Source organism: Cottoperca gobio, chromosome 20, assembly GCF_900634415.1.
Source record: "Cottoperca gobio chromosome 20, fCotGob3.1, whole genome shotgun sequence".
NCBI lineage: Eukaryota > Metazoa > Chordata > Actinopteri > Perciformes > Bovichtidae > Cottoperca > Cottoperca gobio.
Window position 1 is genome coordinate 4886859 of NC_041374.1, and position 23523 is coordinate 4910381.

At 41.1% G+C, this 23523-nt stretch overlaps 1 long non-coding RNA gene across 2 annotated transcripts; it reads left to right on the forward strand.

Annotated features, from left to right (window-relative positions):
• The first annotated feature begins 237 nt into the window (after nt 1-237).
• LOC115025545 (uncharacterized) lies at nt 238-20460 on the forward strand. Of its 2 annotated transcripts, XR_003834211.1 has the most exons (5): nt 238-410; nt 7599-7671; nt 8185-8472; nt 8568-8695; nt 19778-20460. It is a non-coding gene; the product is annotated as an uncharacterized LOC115025545 (long non-coding RNA). The 2 variants fall into 2 exon arrangements; XR_003834212.1 differs by lacking the exon at nt 7599-7671.
• The last annotated feature ends 3063 nt before the right edge of the window (nt 20461-23523 follow it).

Here is a 23523-nt window from a genome sequence, read left to right on the forward strand (position 1 = left end):
GTTAAATCTTTTACAAGAAACTATCATTTCTATAAAGTATTAGACACACATATATCTTCGTGTGACTATTAGAGGAAATGTATCAATAATAGGCAATAAAAAACCTCCAAATAAAGTACCACATATACTTTACTTCACATTATATATCATGTCGTATACAGGCAAAGTTATAACATAAGCCTACCTTTATTATTGTTGATATTGCACGGATTTTTTGACCGACTTTCCAGACTTTCCAGTCTAGCCGTGACGTCACGCGTCGTATCCCGTGCGCTCCCCTGAGCGCGTGGTCCTGGTCGCGAGCACATGGAAGTGAGGTCGAGATTTGTGTCTGTGAGACGCGCGACTGATCATCAGAAAAAAAGGAATATAAAAGCGATAAAACGGCAACAAATACTAAAGTTGAAGCGGTAAGAGCTCTTTATGTGTCTTCTATCGATTGCATTCTATATTTTTAAAGTAGTTGTTTAATTATCACTGATAAGACCTGATGATATTATCAAGTCAAAGCTCTTTATCTTTCAATGTGTCTGATGTAAACTTAATTTAAATGAGCAATAGTGTGGGGAGTGTGAACGACTTTGCAGAGGTTTAATGTGACGTGAATATAAAACCTGTCTGAAACTATTGTTCTCAGGACAAGTGTTATTTTCGTCTGGCTTCTCTATTGTCTGTCCAACTCCTGTTAATACAGCTAGAGATGTGTGTATGCACGTTCTGTTAGTCTATTGTTGATGCTACTTTATGTTTTATATTACTGTATATTTTCCCAGCCTTTATTCTCCATGGAGCACAACATGTAGAGCTGCTTCAAGCATTGTTTTATCCCTGCTGTCAGTGATAGATCACAACATAACAAAACAACAAAAGATGATAAAAGGCATCTGTGATAGCATCAGGTAGTGCTCACGGCGCCCTTATCTGAATTTATAAGCACTTTTATGTGGAGCTTGTTTGTCTGCAACAAAAGAAGATTTCTAAACTATATATGTTGTTTATGCATATGAGAGCAGTTAAGCAGAGATGGTGGAGTCATGAGGTACAGCCACACTGAGAAATGGGAGGACCACAAAAGATGGGATTAGTGTGGATTCATTGTGTGGACTTTCTGGGTGGGCAGGGCGGTGTATTGTGAGCAGGGAAAGTGTGCTGTAACTGGCTGACCTGGGTTCAAGCCTCCATGACAACGTGCATCCACCCTCCTGAAGTTTTTGTCCAGGAAAACACTGAATCCCTGTGTGGAGATGATGTAACTTGGGCTAAAAAAGAATCTAGTATCATCAAAAGACTGGGCTCGATTTGGGTGAAAAGGGAAAGTTTTGTACGTGTCTTGGTTATAAAGAGCCGCTGTTTAAAACCACATTTCTGTGGCTGCTTTACACTGTTACACACGGAAGTTTTGCTAAATGTCTTTTCACCTGCAAAACTCTTGCAGAAATCATGCTTCCTGCGTCATGGAGAGCATCTGAAGAGCCTTTCTTTAAAAAAACAAAAAAGGGAGACAGACTTTTTCCTGATAATACTTCATTACATAAATCGAGTTTAACTTTTCAAAGCAAAACTGGCTCAGCTTCAGGCATAATAACTGTTTTCCTGTACCTGAGGTAGAGGTTTGTCGGGCCATTTAGTGCTGCACAAGCAAACAAGATTAACTTGTTTCCTCTCCAGGTATAGCCACCTGCTCAAATCTTTGTTTGGATTGGGAAATCTGCAATTTGGGAAACTTTCAGAATCAAAATCTTTTTAATCTTTACATTTTTGGATGTTTTTTTTTTTTTTTTCAAGTTTCAAACATTGCAGCTTATTTATCCAAGATAAATGAATGCTTAACTCCGAGACACAAAGGTAACACTAATGCGCACACGAGAGGCACAAACTGGGACTGAGCTGAAACTAACGATTAGTTCTCATTATCAATTAATCTGGTAATGAATTCAGTTTATCATTTAGCCTATAACATGTCAGAAAGTAGTTAAAAAGGACCACACAAGTCTTACTTTACCTGACCAACAGTCCAAAACACTTTTCAAGTGGCAGTGATGCAAAAATGTAGAAAAAAAGAAGCATCTGATAAACTTGGAACACAAACAAAATCTGGTTGACGATGTCTTTTGAAAGAGATATTGATGAAGACAGTGGAGTCACATTCATAGATATTTTCTATTCCTCGACTAAGGAATGGAATTTTGCTTTCTGCATTGCTATGATTACGTCAGCTCTCTACTTGTCTGATACTTTCCAGTAAATGTTGGGTTACAGTCTATCTTAGAGAGCTGTGTGTTTTCCAGTCAAACTTACACCGAGCCAAACTTCACTGCCTCGCCACAACGACTGCACACATACTTTTCAGATACTGTAGAGGCCCAGGAATACATGGAGGTCTGCTCTTATGTAATCTGTGTTTTTCAGAGCTGGAATAGATTAAAGCAGTTCATACTCCTGAAGTCAGGACTGTAGCCACTCGCCAGCTAGACTTTTCTTCTCTGGCTGCGTCTCATTTTACAGCATTATTATTATCACATGACATCACTTTCCTCTTTGGGAATATGCCGCCACATTTACATGCTCTGTTTCTGTCTCTGAGCTGTCAGTGTGTTTTTATTGGCGGTGATGACCTGTGTTTGGCTGCCAGCATCTTGACTGCACAGTGTTTTTATTTTACCACGTGAGAGTATCGGAGGAATGTGACACGTGTGCTTTTATATGCGACACCACCACATGGAAGTAAAGTTTGAATTGTCTATGTTTCGTCTCTAAAAGAATACAAAACTTTGATGATACTGCAGCTACTGTGCCTATTTTTGCATTTTACAAACCTTTTTTGGACATAGGCCTATTTGTGGAATCGGCATGTAACTTCAAACCTCTTGGTGGGCGTTTCCCATGGCAACAGTTGACAGATATTTGAGATCCATTGTTGAGACACAAGACAAGTGGTGCCCTAGCGACTGCAGTAGCCCTGTGTAGTGTGATCGTTGAGACAAGCACGTACTGTATAGGCTAGCACTGGTTTGCAATTTAAGCTCTCTGTCCCTTTTTACAACATTTGGGAGGACACATCGTGTTAAGTTTGTATTCAACTTGGAAAGTGAAGGCTAGCAAGCTAGGCTAACTAGCTGCCACTCATAAAGAGACAGCTACTTATCCTAGCTTACTAATATTACCGCATGATCTCCATCTTAACGTTTTTTTTTGTTTGTCATTATGAAACCTGCTGAGTTATTATCAGTTCTCTGTCTGTCTGTGGACAGATTGTGTCAATGCGATAGCATTAGAAGCGCTGCAGGATGCAGTCACGAAACTTTACAGGTGCATAGTTGAGATCAAAATGAAGTCTGAGGTTGAAGATTGGTGTGATCACATCGCATGATTGTCTCTAGATTTAATTTTAGTTTGATTTGTAAATGGATCTTATTCCATATCTTCCAAATTTTGTTAAGGTTACAAATCAACATATGTTTTACCTTGTAGGGATTAGTAGTCACTGTTGCAAATAATGTACTTGAGCGTTAAATGGACTAACTTTCTCAGATTTAAATAGTAAGTAGGCCTTTGTGCTGTATGGAGCCTCAGGAAGAGACATTTGGAGCAGTAGTGTGGCGCACTCACAGCCATGTCTGGCTATTACGTAACAGTATTGGTCCCTCTGGTGAATTATGTCATTGGCTAACCTCATATGCTTTTTAGATATACAATTTAATAAAGAAAAGGAAAGGAACCAAGATTGGTGGAAAAAAAAAATATATATTTATATATAGCCTACATTTAAAGCTCTAATTTAAAAACTTTTCTTTTTTGGCTTGATGTGTTCTTCCAGACTACCAGCATAGTGTAACTCCACTGCATAATACATTACCTCACGAAGGTGTATCTTAGAAAGTCTCTCTGGCAAGCCTTCTGTTTTTGTCACATATCAACTTTCAGATGCAACACCGATGGAAAAGCTCCTGAATACTGTATCTGGTCAGCCCTTCTTTTCTATTTGCATGCAGGGGACGTCAGTGCATAGCAGATTGCATCGTCATATGCAATATTGTACCGACGATCCTCATCAAAGCAGGACGCTCCAGCTGGATTAGAGCTAATTCTCTCTCTGGAGTTCCCCGTCAGCGTGGTGTGTGCAGACCTCAACACAGGAGGCCAAGAGGAGGGCTGGTTTTTGAAGCCAAGTCCTGGTGGAGGAGAGGAATGTTGCAGTAAACAGCAGATATGCAGGGAGTTCAAATGTTGACGTAACTATCTTGGGTATTCAGCTGAAACAGACTTTATTCCCGTTTTTAATTCATGTCACATGACAGATTGGCATGTATATCAATCGAAAGAATAGGAATTGACAACCATTCGGAAAAATTGGCATTTTATTATCAATAAATAATAATCATTAGCTGTAGCTGCACACTGCTATCGAAGGATAAACCACTTTAAGTCCTGTGTTAATGCATTCCTAAAATGGACTGGCTCGTTTTGATTGATAGCTCTGGACATGGGCAGGTGACTTGCATATCAAAAATACCATGAATACCAAGTTTGTATTTTGGGACTAAACATGGGTGTCTGTTTCTTCTGTTTACAAGTTACAGAGTAATAGTGTTGAGTTTAAAGAGACAGGAAGACTAGAAGGGTGCACATGTTCAAGAATAATTATCCTCAATAGAAAAACTATCCAAGGACTCACCAATCAGTGTCCTGTACATTAACATATCCCCCCCTGAAAATGAAATTTCAGACCCATGTTTCAGTCAGTCACACCGCTGTGAACCGCTCCATGCGATGAAACTGATGTCATGTGACCTTCTTTATGCATTTGGGACAGAACTCAATGTGCCTGGAGTTCTAAAACTGAATATATGAATAGAAAATGATCCTAACCTAATATTGTCAAAGTCGCTATTTCTATTATAAATATTCATACTGCATCTGTAAAGCAATTAGTTCAGGGAGTGCTCATACTATTCTGCCCCTTAAGCCTCTCTAGTGGTCTGTCGGTTCACCGCTTACACCCAAACTTTTAGCATTTAGCTCAAAGCACACTTTTACCTTTTGTCTTGTTCCCGCTCTTTGGTACCGCGCTCGACATGACTCCCTTTTGGTATCAGATGATTTTCTGAATTTCTGGTTCAGTTCACATGAAACTTCCTCTGAGGTGGTACCAAAAAAAAAAGAACCCGGTATTCTCCGCATCTTTTGCTAATGGAAAACCAAAAAAGAGCGAGTCGAACTGAGTAGAGCGGTGCCGTACCATGCAGTGGAAATGTGGCATAAGTAAAGCCTCACAGAGCTGTAGACGCTCAGTCTTGTTAGAAAAGAGCTGTCTCTCCCTCATTTTGTCATGATCTTGGTTCTGTTTCCTGTTTTATTTTTTAAATGTTCCCTTCCCGTAGTGTCATGTCTTGTATTACTTCCTGTCCTTGTGTTTTTCCCTCCTCCCTGTGATTGTTGATTTGATTCTCCTGTGTCCATTCACCCTGCCTTTCTCCCCCAGCTGTGTCTCGTTCCCTTGTGATTAGTGTCTGTCTATATACACCTGTCTGTCCCTTTGTTCCTTGTCTGTTCGTCATTCATGTCTCACCCTTGTTACTGGATGTTTTTTGTTAATCATCCTCGTCTGCCGCTCTGCGTTTGGGTCTTCACACCTTTGGGACAGAAAAAAACTTTAAGCTTCAAGCTCACGGAAAATAGACATTTGTTTCAATCAACAAACACTTCCTTCCACTTCTCAGACATCTAAAACGTTCCTCACAGAACCAGAACTACAACAAGCAACATTTATATTTAAACTTTGTCAGGTTTCTTTGTGGTTAAAATAATCGTGTCCAGTGTGTACTTGAAAAATAAGTTATTGTCAAATAAAAATATCTTTCTTCACTATGGAAGAATTAGTTAGCTCACAATAATGAATCTACATTATGTGTGTCTTTTAACATTTTTTAATTGATTTAGGCTTTAGCACTGTCCAATAGGCATATCCATTTAAGAGTTTCTTAACCTCTTGAGCCACGCTTGAATTCCTCAAAGTGTCCTCAAAGATAGAAAAATCTGAATGACACTTATATTACGTGTACCTTTTTATGGCCGTACCATTATATGAAACATGGCGTGTATTTTATCTGTATAATTCACAGAATGGATTTAATGGAATTCATCGCATGACATCTCTGTCTTCCTGCTTTCTTTGCTCGGCACAGTTTATGCCACACTGCTATAAACACACAGGAGGTTGGAGTTAACCATCAATCATAAGAGAGAAGGAAATGTGATCCACAGCTGCTGTCAGACAGTCAGCCTGTGCGGCCCGACAGGTAGATGTTTGGTCCCTTACACCAAACATTCACACTCAAACGGTAGCATGAAGGCAAACCCTGCGCAACTTCCCAGGTTCTCCGGGTGAGATGAGTCATTCTGCAAACGATGTGTTTGATTTTGCTGTCAGTTTACCTCAGACGTGGAGAACAGACACAACTGTTTGACTGACCTAGATTCTGTGTTTATATGTCCTGCCGCTGTGCTAGTGGAAGGACTTTGAGTTTGAAAGGAAACATACCCACACATTTAATAATCATTGTTGAACTGACAGAGCAGAGGAGAGGCACAAAAAACAGATAGGCAGTGAAAGGTAAAGCCCACATGCGTTGCACAGACGACGAGTAATCTGACATGTTACCAGAATTACCTCCTAAACCCCCTTGTTTTGGCATTCAATGGCTCTTTCTCAATCATTCTGAAGGGTCATTAGATGGTTACTAGGGCAGAAAATACATTTAAATAAATGTTGCCGCACAAAATAGATAAACCTTTTTTTAAATATATCTTTCTTTGTATAGTTTTACTTCTTCATGCCTCTAAAAGTCATTTCAATCAGAAGAGACAAATGAATGAAGAAAAGATAATTGTTTATTATAACAGATGATATGTGATAATCAGGTCTTGACAGAAAGTCTTTGGCGCTCTACGGGGAGATTTGTAATCGGGAGAAATCCGCCCTGAGCAGCAACAAGATAAATCCCCCCATTGAGTCCAGACACTGGTGGTGGCTGATCATTCTGCTGATTAATCTGTATAGACAGGGTGGTGATTTGGAGATGGAGGGGAACGCGTAACAGCAGCATGAACATACCAAATTCAGAGAGAGAATCTTAAAAAATCTTAAAAACAAGCAGCAGAAAGATGATAATGTAGGTGAGGGGCTGTGCTATTAGATACATGTGACCAGCTGATAAGATGATTGACAGCCGTAGACAATGACAGCAAGGAAATCATGAGGTAGCATGTGTGAGAGGAGTGCCAGAAGGCAGTGGTTATTATTAAGGGGTCACAAACAAAAAATGTTGGAAACCACTCTTAAAGATTACAAAACTGTTGTGGATAAAGTGGTAATACATGCGGCGTATGTGGTAGAGGTAGCACTGTGGGAAACCGCGAGGAGTTGGAAAATATTGATTTGAAGGAAGAAGAATCTCCAGGTCTCTCATGGGCTGCATCAGTGATTTCTTTTTCAGATGAAAGACAGTCAACCTCTACGGCTTAATACGTAACTATTAATGTCATTTATGAGCTGAAATCTAGACCTCTGAGTTGCTGCCCGCATTTTCTTCTCAAAGGTCTGGTGTAGAGGCTCATTGACGGTTGTTTGGCTGGATGCAATTGTTCGATCCTCCATCTCAATGATTCAAGGTAAAACATATTTTCCCAAGAATGTGCATTCTTCCACATAAGTGTTTGATTATTGTCAGATTACGCTGCATTGCCAGGTTCAACGTTTTTGCATTTCAGAGTTGGAAGAGGGGTGTGGTCCGAGCAAGGGCGTCAGAAGTAGGAAGTGGGGAAGGGGTCCATTGATCCCATCACTAGATGGTTTCTAGTTTAATTACTAATGATCTATTTCAAGAGAGGCAGACAGAGCAACACAGGATCGCATGTTACCAGTGGAGTTCACAATGCAGTTTAATGATCATTAAAGCACCGTTAATTAAATATTAATAGTGTCTTGTCGGTGCCAAATTTCTCCATCACTCATCAGGGGTTGGAGGTCAGGCTGCTGACTGTCTGGCAGAATTCATCAGACTGATTAAAAGTCCCTGCAAAAGGTTAATGTAGTTTCCCTCCTGGAGTGAGCCTGGCACTGTCATGGTCGAAACGACTTTCTCACCTTTTCTCTGTCTCCTCCTCTTGTTGTGTTATTCAAAGTGGGCTGTTAAGAAAGTGTGAAGGCTGCCGACCTCCAAACGAATCTGGCAGCAGGCACGTCTGCGACTGTCACACGGCGTGTTTAGGTGTCACAGGACATCCTCTGACACCTGGTGTACATGCAGCTCGGCCCTCCTTCAGACAGCCTTGGGGTTGTCACTCAGGATCTCCAGTTGTCTGTGTGGATGTAAGAAGGCAGGCGGTAAAGAGTTGAGGAAGTCTGCAAGATAACCCATAATACACCAGTCAGAGTTATGCATCGTCTCGCGACAGGAAAGATGCATTAAGGTTTGTGTTTACAGTGACATTTAAAGGTTTTGTGCATCGCTAAAATGTATTCGATTTTGAAGCATTTTAAAGTACATTCACTTCACACTTCACAGAGCTCAGCCTTCGTTCCTTTCCACTTGGATCTGATGGGGAGCCTTGAACACACTGATCCCGCTCCCTTTTGATGTGCTGACTGTCTGTCCCGGGGGTGGTTTTGATTGCCTCTTTACTCCCCTCCTATGTAAGTCAATAGGAGCCAGCTTGCCATCTGTGGGAATTGATACCTCTGCTGAATCATACTATTAAAGTGCTCCTCCATCTTCCTTTCCACTGTCTCTGCCCGCAACCTCTCTCACCCCTTCCCTCCTCTATAACCCTCACCCCCCCCCCCCCAAGTCTTTTCTTACTGCTGGAGATGCAGGAGACGTGTCTGCCAAATGGAGCTAAGGCCGCGTTCTAATCGAAAATAGACCACTGCATTACAAAAAGATAGTGGTGAGAAGATGAAATACGAACGTCATAGTCTAATTTTACTCCATGCCTTTTAATGCTTATTAGATGCCACATTGCACAGAACTATAATACAGGATAACTCTTCTCCTGTCAATACTTATTTATTATCAGATATATCCATACATCTGAAAGAATGGGTCTCTCCTCTTAAGGATCTGGTGACGCCTCAGATGCTTTTTTATTTATAATGTCTAATGATCAGAGTGCGAGCCTGTCAATAAAGTGATTTTCAGTAAAGTGTGACTGATTGCGAATGAATAAATCAATCACTACTGAATAATAATTAGTCAAACTCAACTAAATGTGTAAAGTCGTCTGGTCACTCAGTAAGCCAGCCCCTAAAACAAATGTTTTTTTATTGATGCGATCAATGGCGGCCCGTAAAGTATTCCCCAGCTCCTCCCATGTCCCTTTTCTAAGTTATTCTTGGAGGACAGTTGTGAAAACATCGATACTGACAACAGAGGGGCGGAATAGCAGCCAGCTGACACCTCTAGCCTCTAATGGAGATACAGTGTGAGGAGGAGGAGGAGAGTTTGTGCCACTGCTGCTGACTTGTCACTGAGAGCCCAGCAGGCTCTTCCTGCTCCTGATTAATGGAGCTGTCTACTGGGCTTCGCAGGGGAAGAGCAGGGCTGTTTTCCCATTCACTGAGCCCCCGTTTATTTGCACACAACAGATGGGCCCCCTGGGGCCCCCGGCTCGTTTGCACCTTATGCGCTCAGCATCCTTCATCTTAATCAGTGAACATGTTCCTGAGCAGGAGCCACCTGACCTACAGGTGACCTCTGTAACTTGTACACCTTCACAAAGTTACTCTAAAAAATAACGGCTCATTACCCCGGTATTGTCAGGCATATTTCCTCTTTTCCTTTTTGTGTTCTCACTCGGCAGGAGGACGCCACACTGGGAGAGTGACAGATTGTTACTCAGGTTTTAGTGTATTTTAGTGCAGAAGTGATATGTATGCTGCTATAGTGCAGTTTGTCTTCTAAACAACACTAGTCCGCATCATTAGAATCCCATTTCATGTCCGCTTTAAAGGGCAACCTGGACATATTTGGGGACTGTCTCTCACGTAAACTATGCGGTGTTAGTGGTAAAAGGAGTAATTAGTTGACTGAAAATCTTTTATTGGTCAAAAATTACAAACATTTGCTGTTCCAGCTCCTCAAATGTAAACGTTTATCTTCTTTTCTCTTTTTATATCATATTAAATTGATTATTTTTTTACACTGTTGGTTTGTTTTCTTACATTGTGTGGACGAAATGATCAGTCAAATTAACTCGCATGTAAACATCAATCCGATATGCTGGATTGGTGCTGATCATAATGTGACTGATCGACATTAAATTAAGTTTTAGACATCCGTTTCTTTGAAAACCTTCCAGCCCTCTCCACCATATGTAAATATGATATATGTAATCTATTGACTGAGACCTCCCCAGAGGATTATGTTTCAGACAGTAACAGTTTCGGGTCAGAGTAGCATGTGGTCGATCCAAACGCTGTAAAAGTAGAAGTAAAACAGCCAATTAAACATTGTGTGTTTTTGTGCCAGAATGTGTTTTTCTTCTTGTCTGAATAACATTATGTACTTGTAAATGTAATCATCAGCTTCTGCCAAATTACACAAATGCAGCACCAGACTGAAAAATGTTTCGTCCCAGAAGCGTCTGTGCTCCGCCATGTCTCCTGAGCCTTTCATTCACACAACAGATTGTCTTTGTTTGTCTCAGACTCATGATGAATTCTACATCTTGGATCCAGAAGACAGTTTTGAAACTCCCTGTTAATTGTAACCAATGAAGGAATCCTTTGTTTTAAGCCTGAGATATTTGAGAATTGAACATGTCTTATCCTCCTCTCTCCTCTGTGGTGACATTGAACATTGTTTCCTACTTCCTGCTGATGGCTGTTGTTTCTTTTCACTATCGGGGAGAAGCAGGACGGGACTTTTTCAGTTGCTGCTGATTCACCACAGATTAGATTTAGTCCCCAGGCTTAAGATTGCTTCGTTTCACTCTGTAACATTACATGAATCATTTATAATATGGACTATATCGCATGCCATTATACATGGGTGTTTTGACTGAATATAAAGGAATTATATATATATATATATATACGTATTATAACAGGTCCTTACATTGATTCAAGGCTGTGCCCTTTGTGACAGATTTAGCTGATATCAATTAGTAACGGCTTCCTTCCCCTGATTTGTTTTACTGTAAGTTAACCTCGGACACTTCTCCTTCTCAGTGGGGAGTAAAACAGATGCTGAGTTTGAGAGAATAAGCTAGATCTCTATGTAAACTGATTAAGGATTAAGAGCAAGAGAGTTGAGTCTATCCTGCCCTTGCAGCTCGTTCCCTTTGCTGCTCACTTGGCCTTCGTTCTTTCAATCCTGTCTCGCTGTTTCCTGGAGCACACGTCTTAAATATAGCCAAAACTCTCTTCCCACCACATTTTGGCTCAGCGAGGCTTTTATTTTGGCTGAAAAATGTCGTTGAGGCATTTTTGGTTGCACTACTACAGAAGGAATCGGCTTAAAGCTCTAAATCCAAGAGATTTTCACACCTCTGACATTCACTAACTACAGGTGACGGGGTTTAATGTTGATACGCCTAGTGCTCTGTTCCCGCACAGGCAGTTAATGCTCCTCGACCTTGGAAGTAACGCTCCGTTTGGTTACTATTGCGGATAGTAAGCTAATTAGCCCAACATGCTAACAGACTCCGCTAACAGAGCAGACAAACTGTTTTATTACGCTTGTTTTATTTATGCTTGAAAGCAGCTAGTTACGATTGCTAAGCTATGTTTGGACAACCGCTGTCCGCGGGAGGGGTTTACAGAATGGTCAATTACAAAAAAATAATAATAGTGCAAGTAAATGCCTTTTGTACACCTTCTTTTGTGATGAATGGTACGCTCGCAGCTGATTAGATGGTTCATTGTCTGTGATACCCCTCACATTGTATTCCAGTTCACCTCCTTTTAATCTGTTTGGGCCTCAGCCAACTCTAAATGCACAGATCGCCTCTTTTTTACAGAGACAGCAGTGTCAGCAGGGTTGTGCTTCTCCGCTGAGCCCCTCGTGCAGACCCCTGGGCCCATGCCTCCCATGCCCTGAAAAGGAGGTTGAACCTATGGGACCTGTGCTGCAAAAGTGGCCTGGTACTCATCAGCCGCTGGAGGTGTTTTGTCTAAAGCTTTTTCATTCATTTACTCTGCTGTGTGAGTGTGCCTTTAACATTAAACAAGCAAGGGCCGACGTGTAAATATTTAGCCTTCCATGTTTGAGCGAGTTCAAAGGCGGCGGGACGAAATGAATGGGTGGGACATGCTCCAACTTCTGGAACCCAGATAGAAGAAGCTGAATTGAATGTCCATAAAGAAACTTCACAGCTAAACCTACAGTTTCATAGTGAAAGGGCAGCAATTAATCACAAACCCGTCCTTTAATGTAGGACACCAAAGCTTCCAGTTTGTCCCTTGAGTTTCCCACGACCGGTTGTTGATTAATGTGCCTCAGATTTAAACTCGGCCATCCTGTAAAGCTAGGTTAGCTATTGGTTATTCCTCAAAATGACAGGCATACTGGGATGTGTAAGAGAAAGGATTACAAGGGATTGGACGCAGGGTGAAAAGTCAGAGATCATTTTAGGCATGAGCTTGGTCGCTGTTGCTGGAAAACAAAGACTGGTGTCCACTGTCTAGACTGCGCAGAAAGGTCAGTTTATGTGACACAATTACACTTTCTCATTTTAATTCCTTCATAAACTTGCATGTTAAATGGTGACAACATGTTTGTTTTCCCTCCTTGGACTGTTTTACCTCAAATAAGCAGAGTTGTAATTATCCCCAGTTATTATATATAGTTTCTGATCTTCTTGGAAGTTCATTTTGTTATGTGTCACTATGGTATCTTTCAAGTACATGTCTCGACTGTTTCTTTCTCAGCATGCGGAGCATCGGTTGCTGCCCTGTAGGCACAATAACTACACCAAATCCCTTGTGACATTTAGATAAATCAGATATATCTTCATTATGTACAGCATCAGATGGTTCACGGTTGGGTCAACTGATCTCATGGAAAATGTCAAAGCTGTCAGTGAAACACAGATGAACTTCAAAGACCAAGAACGTTCCCATAAAATAATATTTCAATTGAAGTTTAAAAAGTACTGAGGTGGAAGAAGTGCATTTGGACCTTAAACCTCAATTAATGTGGACTTTTACTTCTGCTATACAACAAATTAGGAGCTAAGAAAGTGGAAAGACCCAAATGAAATGTGTTTCTTGATTTTCAGAGACGATAATGCTGTCATTCTTACAGCAGGAAATAAACACTCTCCCATCAGATTGCTAATGTGAGGCCTGGTTTGTTGGGTTATTAGATTTATGGGATGCTTCTCAATGGCTGGAAGTGAAGATGAAAGAAGAATAAACAGGGTGAAATTCCATGAATGCTGAAGAGAACAGTCGTTCTTATATCAGCAGGACGAGCATGACATTCTGTCTATAGGAGTCATAAGCCTCTTCTATTTCTGTGCCGTTATACCAGTTTCACACAAATGTACTCATTTTCAGAGGAAGTTAGGACAACAGTGGACACTGTGGACAATGCCGGTGGTTTATCAAGTTAGTTTATGACCTAATGTGACCTTGGACTGCCTTTTTAAATGGTTGCGTCCTTCACATAGTACAGTAACTGTATTTAGCCCTGTATTCAGCTACAATAGTTTCTTCTGGGGATATTTTTACATGATTGTAATTCTTTAGTAAACTGTTCTCAAGCTAGGTTTTACCCAGGTAGGTTTAGACTTGAGTAAAAGTAACTTTTAGTAGAAGTTTGTTGTCTCACTTGGTTAAAAAACACAGTATTTTCCCGGGGATATACATGCACCTTGGTTTACACATGTTAGAATACCTGCTGCTCCTGTATTGGTCTGGAGAACTGGCTGTCTTGACTCATGCTGCGTTCATACCATATGGGAATGTCCGCCTGGGTCTGGGTTCAAAGTGGCTAAAAAAAACAAAGCAAATAAGGATGCCGAATCACCTAAAACCCCTTGTTAAAGGCAATCAAACCCAAAGTTCATGAATTTAGTTTAGTATATAAACATTTATTGTGATTCTTTGGTCTGTTTAGGGTCGAAGAATTGTGAAAAGCTAAGATTTCCAGAGGCTAAATGGTTAACTTCATCTCTGACGGTCCAGAATACAAATATATTTAAGTTGCAAGAGTGTAAGACAAAGACGAGAAAGTTCTTACAGTCAGGAAGCCGGAAACCAACAAGTATTTGCTCGAAAAAAAACTTCATCTGATTAATGGTTTAGTCGACTCTTCTATACCGTCAATGTACGGTATGTCTAACCCTCACATGATCAACTCTGCAACAACACTACCGTCTCCAGTTCTCCCATGACGCGGACGTCATGCATCTTTCCCATCTCTTTATCTCGCCATCCCATGTGATGTGAAGTTTATTGAGGAAGTCACTCAATTGAAGAAGAGTGATGCCTGGGAGCCATATAGTAAAACTGCACTAGGAAGTGAGCTAATGAGCGAAGATCGAGCAGTGTGGACTGAGGGAAGTCTTGTATTTAGCCAAATGTGAGTGTTTGGAGAATACTCACTGTGCAGCCAAGAAGTAAATGATGCTAAAGGTTTGTGAAGTTTCATTGGAAGTTTTGATGATTTAGTCATCAGGGACAAATCCACAAACTGTATTACTGCCGCTTGGCTCAGTTTGTCCTTTTCGTCCGTTGGACCTTCAGCAGGATTACAGAAATAGTCCTGCTCTCATTTTCATGAAACTTGGAAGGGTGTCGCATGTGCCAAGGAAGAACCAAATACATTTTGGAGAAGAATCCAAGTCACGGTGGTGGATACACAAACTAAATTTCACTTTTGTTAACATTGTGAAATAGGTTGTTTTGTGCTGCATTCAGGTTGTGTTGGAATGATCTCACAAACTGACTCAGTACAACTCAAAAATGTTAATACGCATTTCAGGGTTTACCTGAATGTCGTGCAAATACTGGAAACACGCCTACAACACATCTTCTTTGTAGCATCCATGTTGTTTCCACATAACTCAAAGCCAACGAACACAATCAACTCAGGAAATAGGACCATCCGAGGAGCATGTGAATGCAGCCTTGGCCTTGGCGGAGGTCTGCGCTCTCCAAGTGTCCTTGTAGTTAAGATTAACATTAGATTCAGTACCGCCCATTATATAAAAATAAACACTATTTTCTCACAGAAGCTTATAAAACATCACTTTGAACATGTTTTCACACAGAACAAACTGATATATAAAGTGTGCAAACCTATTTAGAGTAATGGTTGAGCGTGTCAAGTGATGTGGAAATGAAATGTCTTTCAGCAAAAAGATTTAGATTTAGAAAATAAGCATTCATACATTATTCATCTCTTGTTTCCTGGCGGAAAATACAACAATGGTCAATATTTCATTTCATTATTTTCATTAGTTGCAGCTCATGTGACCGTGGATGCTGTGTGTCAGATATAGGTGTCTGATTGTTTACATCGCTCACATGTTGCATTCACACACAAACTATAGCTTCAAAATGAGTGAAACGAGCCAAGTTTCTGTCCGCCTTCTTTAATTTGCAGCGGTATCATGAAGGGCTATCATTGTTGTAATTAAGGCCGTTTAAGCATCGTACGTTTTCCGGGCTGAATGCTCCTGTCTCGCTCCTCTTTGTCCTCGCTCCTTCAGAGGAAAGAAAAATGTGTGAGCATTCATTCTGGATTTGCACCTGTTGAATGGAGCGTACGTCTTGCCCGTTTTACGTCTTGAATTTACAGCCCTCAGCTGGAGGGACGACCTTTCACTCGGCCTCTATGGGAGAGCCGCAGCAGCTGTGATGACTTCACTGGCTCCTAGTGTAAAAAGGACATGGAGTAGGGGAAGGCTCTCCCTGCACCTTGAACCTGATAGCAGCCTGATTTGACACGCTGCTCCATCAGCTGTTAGTTTCTATGTGATTGAACTGTTTTCAAAGAAATAAAAAAGGTGTATTCATTACTTCCTGTTGCCTCATTTGTATCTATTCAGATTACTGAAAGAGAGGCAGGAAGAGACAACTAAAATGCCCCCCCTTGGTTTTTCATATGTGTGGTCCTTGGCAACAAAAAACTGACTTTTTATGAGGCGAGCAGCTGTGTGAAGAGAGACATTAGCAATGCTGACTCATTACAAAGAGTAGCTGAGAAATCGGTGCCAATTTATTTCTGGTTTGGCAGAGAAAGATGCAGCACACTTCCACTGGATAACAGGGTCCCAGTTTGTGGAGAAATCTCCGCTTTGTAAATGGAGGATTTTAGGAAGTGCCCCATTACCGTGCTGCTCCTCTTTTGCCTGCTGGCTTTCCTCTTGAGCAGCTGCCTGTCGGTCAGCATGTCAGTGGGTTAATCTTTGAAATATGAAATACAGATTGCAAATGAGAACTCAAGCTTTCGAAGAAGGCCCTGAACTCAGCATTACGCAGCGTAAAGGATCTTGGTTCCCCTGCTGCATTCGAGACTACTTTCAGACGCATGAATGTTATGAACGTCACAAGAATATTCTGAAACCAGTGCGCTCATGTGCAGCTTGAGAAGTCGGACCCTGGTGCCTACTAATAAGTGTGTCTGACTAAGTGTACAGGAGTGTTGAGATCTCATGGTGGTGGTCAGTGAGCTCCGGGTGGTCTTTAAAACCCCAGAACAGTCAAGGTCAGACCTTCAACCTCCCTCCAGGAACGTTTCTGCCGACTGCCCTTGTGTTTGTCAGTCCGGTCAAGAGGTTTTCGGGTAATGAGCTTGTTGTCGATAAAAGACGGGTCGCAGATCATCGTCGGAGCAGCCGCTGCTGGCATCGACACTGCTGCACATTCCTGATGGTTCCCGTTACAGCGGAGATCTGAAGCAGCTGGAGTTCAACGAGTTTAGTAACCGGTGACTCGAAGGGGCTGGCGTTTGCTTTCATTCAACTAGTTGGATGCAGCTCATTGCAGATCTTATGTCCACCGCGATTTATTAACCAATGATTCATCGCGGTGAAGGGTAACGTTCAGTGGCTTTATGAGACTCCACGCTGTCCACGCATCCTTTTCTCTCCAGACTAAAAATGCTGCTTTTTCCAAAACGCCCTCCAGAGTGTGTACATCTTTCAGTGTGTATGCCTACGATGTAATCTGAGTTTCCGTGAAACAACGACTAAAGCATTAACCTTGTATGTTGACTCAAACGAGCAACAGCTTGGGAATGACCGCTGGTTAACATGTTGTGTTTATGGGCCGCGATAAAGTTGACAATAAAAACGTTCGCGAGATGGAGGAGGCTGAAGGGAGGTGTGAACAGACGGTGTGTCTGTGTATAGATGTGTACCGAAGAATCAGACATGTTAATTTATTGCTTTATTTAAGGATGGATTTTTTGGGAAGAAGCCAGCATGTAGATATTGGACACACAGCATCATGAGACACACACACACACACACACCTCTTTTTTTATTTTTGTACTTTTGCTCCGGAACATTCTTTGCCCCTCTGACCATATTCATCTTTCAAATGATACAGTTACATTTGAATTGATGTTGGATGGTTATTCCAGTCTAATGTGTTGCGTCTACTTCTGAGAAATTCTGCTGGTATCATTTCATTAGAGTTTTTTTTATAGACTGCAGCCAGCCAGTTTACTTTGTGACCTATTGTAGACGAGACTATCCCTCCGAGCGCCGTCGTTATCAAGTGACCCGTTTTAATCAGCATCAGATGAAATGGGATTTCCCACAGCGAACCAAAGTCACAGTGGGAAATGTCAGAAAGCTCTTCTGCATGCCTCAGTGTTTTGGCAGCAGTTTATGTAGTTGCTGCTTATGATGTATAAATAGCAGTGGTGCATAAATGAAAGTGCAGAAGAGATATGAGTGTGCAGCGGCCGTCTGTCCATAAGAGCTGCTGCACACTGTAAAGGTTCATGTGACCGAGCAGATTTAATCTCAATGCCAGTTTCAGCCGGGCACAGATACCGAACCCCCACAAATAGAGTGAGATCACGTGAGCAGGCAGCGGGGGGGGGGGGGGCACGGTGCCAGTTGAGTCGTGTTGGTTACAACCACGCCCACATTTCTTTCAATTTTCTGTCACCTCCTAGAAATGAATTTTCTTTGAAGGCCCACATCTGTTAGCAGCAGAAAGACATGGCCTTTTTGAATATATTGTAAAAGGCTGATTGTTTTTAAAGTCTTTATTGGTTTTCACTCCATTTTCCTTTTCTTTTTTTGTAGGATTCTGTGTTTTTGTAGCTTTCCAAAACTATGGACTAAAAGTCAGGATATCTTGTCCTCTATTGCCCCAATTTAGATTATTATTTTTTTCTTATCTGTCTCTCACAAATCCCCAAACCATTATGGGACTACAATGCTCAATCCCAGCAGTACCTCTTTACGCAGAGCCTCTTTAAATGGATTGTTAGGTCCCTATGCACCCAAAGGTTGATATGCTTCCTGCTGCAAGAAGACTCTCATCGCTGAAAATCTTCTTTTTGTGACCAGCAGTGTTCAGAAAATAATATAAAATGAAGAAAACAGGATTGAGCTACTGTTTCTGCACACGAGTCCCTTAAAATGGTGTCAGATTTCTGAGTGCTTTAGTGATGTTTATTTCTTACACTATTAACCAAACCCTGCCTTTTAAATGGTGCGTCGCTGTATATCAAGACAACTCTTAATTCTGATTCAAGGTTAAAATATGGTGACGGCTTCTTTTTAAGAGCGTCCTTGTGTGTGACACATTTCTAGCATTATATTTAAAGACTCCTTCATGAAACAATAGCTAGTTTTGACATGTAATGGATAATATTATTAGTTTTTTTTCCACTTACCACCAAATCTGTGGTGTTGTTACCTGAACCTGAGGCGCCGTATTACATGTTTTGCATGTACGCATTCCAGAGGGATTTTCCCAAACAGACACACACACACACACACACACACACAGCTCAGGTGCAGCGACAGGAAGTGGAGGAGGACTTCAGCCATCACAGAGAAACACCAGTTGAAAGCAGAGTCGTGCATTACAACATTAGTGCCCCTTCTTTGAAACCAGAAGCTACTATGAACTTTTTACAGTTTGGGAGCGAGCCAAAAATGAGCATAGATTTAAAAAAAAACAACAGGTTCAAAGCCCTCATAACTTAAACTCTCGGAGATAACAAAGACGTCGGGCTGAGTTTCCGGGAAATGTGTTTTAAAAAGACACACGGGACATTTACCACAGAGTCTGGGGTTTGAATGTGTATATATATACATCACATATGGCTTGAATGATGAGCGGGAACAAACTGCGACAGAATATACACTCAGTTTGGGGTGCTGTCAAACTGTATTGCGTTATACTGAGAGTACTAATATTTAGTCCACTACGTTTATATCAATGAGGGCATTAAATATTAGACGCACCTCTCATATAACACATGCTACATCCTCCAGACTAACCAGTCGGACCAACACCTCTCTATAACAGTTTCAACTGAACATTATAGCCTTCATGACGCTTTTTATTGCAGCTTTAAAACAACTTTTATGAGACGACATGATACAATCTTCCTCCCACATATGAAACGTTAAACTCTCCCTCTTTGCTCAGCTTGGTCAGGAATGACCAGTAACTTAGGGCAGCTAATGTTAACGTTGTATACTGTAGATGATGTCGTGTATGTGTTATTACTTTTATTCAGAGTATATAAGTCCTTGTTTTTCACTTAAACATCTTCCTCGCTCTGTTTTGCAGGCTGGGTGGTTGTTGCAGACCCTCCTGCAGTCCCACGTCTTACTGCAGCTGTCGTGCTTATAGACTACTGAAGATACTGATCTGAATGGGAAGGATGCAAAGGTGGAAGCAGTCAGTGATGGATTTGGTTTCACTCTCTCAATGGAACACACACACACATACTGACATACTGCATGGTTTTTAATACTACCTACTTCCCCCTTTCTTTGAGAGGACACAGATACACCCTGCATGGGCCCCCGTGGTGATCTACATTGTGGTTGGGAAGTACCTAGTTTTACAACTGCCATGCTGGTCTGCTTGAAGGGACAATGCTGATCACTTTCATGTCCACTACGTTCAGCACTTTTCACTTACCTGTATTGTTTGATGTTGTCACAGTAATAGCGAGTGAGCAATTTGTCTGTGCAGAGTTTCTGTATTACACACTGCCGTTGGAGAAGTCTACTCAAATGTTCTCATCTTGATGAATCTGTTATTGCTGGGATCATGAGAGTACTGAGCCAGAATACAGAATGTGTGATATAGTGAAAATGAAGTCTAACCACAATGAGGTGAAAGAGTTTTTGCAATAGTTAATTAAAAGAAAACCACATTTCTGTCTTCCACATATGTCTTTTCTGTCACTTTACACTGTTGTATGTTTGTGAAAAAGCTGCACACTGAATAAATCTTTCACGCTGGCAGATGTTTACTAAACGTGTGTTTTTCTTAAGAGTCCCAACAAACAAGTGAAGCGCGTTATTACGTTGAAGCCGGGCCGGGGTGTTTTACTCCGAGAGTGAAAGCATTTCCTCTGAACATGAGCTCCTCACACTTCTCACAAAGGTCACTTACACACACACGAACCAAACCTAACCACAGCACACCACAGATGTATTGCCTTGTGAAAAAGGTGTTTTCCTGCAGAATGTCCAGTTATTGTAGTTTATAAAATGTTTCTCTTTTAGGTTTTATTACAACTTGGAGAGTGAACTTATGTTCATACTTTTGCCGATGGTTTTTATTGGTAATAATGACATTTTTCTCAGCAGAGTAATTGCTGGCATCTGGGAAGGCAGAACAAATATGTTGCATGCTGTAAGAAACCAAATGAAACAGGTTTTTAACAACATAGATATGCCTACTCATCTCCAAACATCTCTACAACATGTCTTGACTGTTTGTTTGTTTTTTTTAAACAATGTCGCCATTGTTACCAAATCTTAGCAATTAAAATTTGATCATAGTCTATAGAGACGGAAATTGCATAAATGAGACTCAAGTTGTTTAACCTTGAATGATCCTCTCCATGAAATCAATGCAGCCTGCTCTGTGCAAAGATAACAACATCTTCCCAACTCAACACGTTATATACTGTTTAATCCGTACAAAAACCACAGTGTAGCAACAACAATTTGCTTTTTTATAGGGGGGGGTGGAGGAGGGTTACATGTGGGACTATTTTTTAGCTGGGAGCTGTTGCCAGGCAACCAGCCGAGACTCCAGGATGTTACCGCTCAAGGCCAAGAAATAGTCTGGCACATAACTCTCCATAAAACAGCAAATTGCTGTTTTTACACTTGGGTTTTTGTACAGATTTTTAAACAAGACATAACAAGTTAATTAGTGATGTTTAGAAGTGCTGGTAGACAGATTTTATTAGCTTTGGAAAGAGCCAGACTAGCTGTTTCCCCCTCATTCAAGTCTACATGCTAGGCTAACCATGTAGCGCATAGGTCTTCAACAAGGGGTTGCAATATCACATTCCCTCCTCCGTTGTACTTCACGAAGGGTGGCGACACACACCTACAGTCAGAGAAATTACAGTAGGGGGTCCCTGCACCACGCTACACCAGTTTGGGAGTCCTTGGCCTGAAAAACGTTGAAGACACCTGATCATATTTACTCTGCAGACATGAGAGTGGTGTTAATCTTCCCAAGTATGTATGAGTATTTCCCAAAATATGTAGCTGTCCCTTTAAACACGCACTATAGTATCCTGGCAGTAAAGTATCTGAAGAAGCGCCTTGCTCTAGGGCAACCGAGTAGTCATTTGATTTTCCGCCAACTTCAGTTCAGTCTCCAGGTTTGTCCTCAGAGCAGGTGTTGGTTCATGTCATTGACTTCACACTACACCCCTACCACTTGTGTCAGCCCAGCAGAAACTTTTGGATGTGGTCAGCTGAGTGGTTAGTCATGCTCACTGGACTGGATACCCTTCTGCCACCGTCACTTTTCTTAACCCCCCCCCCATTCACACTCAAACGCTCAAAACACAACTGTTTTCGACTGTGCCAGGTCAAGCTGTCTGACTTTCTCTTTCCCTCGCTTTCATGTGAAGCCGGGGTTGTATCTGGAAGAGAAGTGAGGAGGTTAAACAAACACAAACCTCATTAAAATAAACCTCTGTCAACTCCCACTCCCTTTTTCTTCTGAGCTACAGGAACGCGCTGTCATGCTCCACATCCCACACAGAATTACTACATGACTTCAGGTAATAAATGAACCGGTGATGCCCACCCAGCAACCAGGAAACAAAGGAAAACTGTAAACTCTCACTCCCAGATCGGTTAAGGATGACTGAGTTTCCCACCACCGTGCCACCTCATCATATACAGGACACATTTAACACACACAAACACACACTTGTGGGCCATGTGTACACTCAACCAATGCACTCATCATTCCTGTCTGTACAGTGGTGTACATTTCAGGGATTTTTTTTTATTACCCAAAATGTCTGGTTTTTGGTGTCTGTACTCTAGAAAGAGAAACTCTTTATCACACGACATTTTATTATCTATCACGCACACTAGCTGTAATGCAATACTGGAAGGGAAATCACCTTTCTGAAGTTTGTAATAAACTCAGTCAGCTTACCAGGAGAGAGTGATGAGTACCATGAACACACAAGTTATCTGAGTTTGTGAGTGTAAACATAACAACTCTGAACTTTACCCTTGTTTTGCTTATGCAGTCATGAATGTATAGATGTATTTAAGATTTGATACTTGGTTTTTACGGGCTTCAGTATAAGATCTGAGGAAAACGAAATACTTTCTGTCGTGTAACAATGTGAAGTTTACGAGTAGCCTACCTATGGAGTCGTCTCATGTGCTGTGATTCTTTACAGCCCAGTAAACCTGTTTAAATGTCAATATAACTGAGCCTGACATGTCATTCTCTGTTTTTACTGGCTCACAAAAGAAGCAAGGTGAAGTAAAGACAATAACAACAAGTATTCATCATTAAAAGGAAGCGTTAGACATTTGGGGAAATTCTTTTATTTTGTCATTCATGTACAAAAACTGAAATGTAAATGCGTCATTTTAAGTGGGACTATTTCTTGGCAGCGGCCTTCCCCTGTTTCCAATCGTTATGCTAAGCTAACCGGCTGCCAGCTTTGTATTTACTGGTATGAAAGAGGAATCAGTCATCTACAAAATGTCAAGCTGTTGCTTTAAATATAAATGAGATGTTTATGTCACATGTCTTTTATTATATAGAGACCATATTGGAAATGTTACACGTTTTCTCACAGTAACATATTATCCTCTAGATTTAGTTTCACAGATATGCAACTGCCTGTTTTTTTATATATAAATAGTGATTTTGAAAAAGATCAACTTGCGACTCATCGTCACCAAGTTTCATATAGCTGTGGGTGTTAACCAAAAACTGCTTTCTCTCACTTTTAATTGAAATTTTTTAAGAATCCTGATTAAAATAAAAGAGATTAAATTCACAAAGGTTTGAAAAGATCG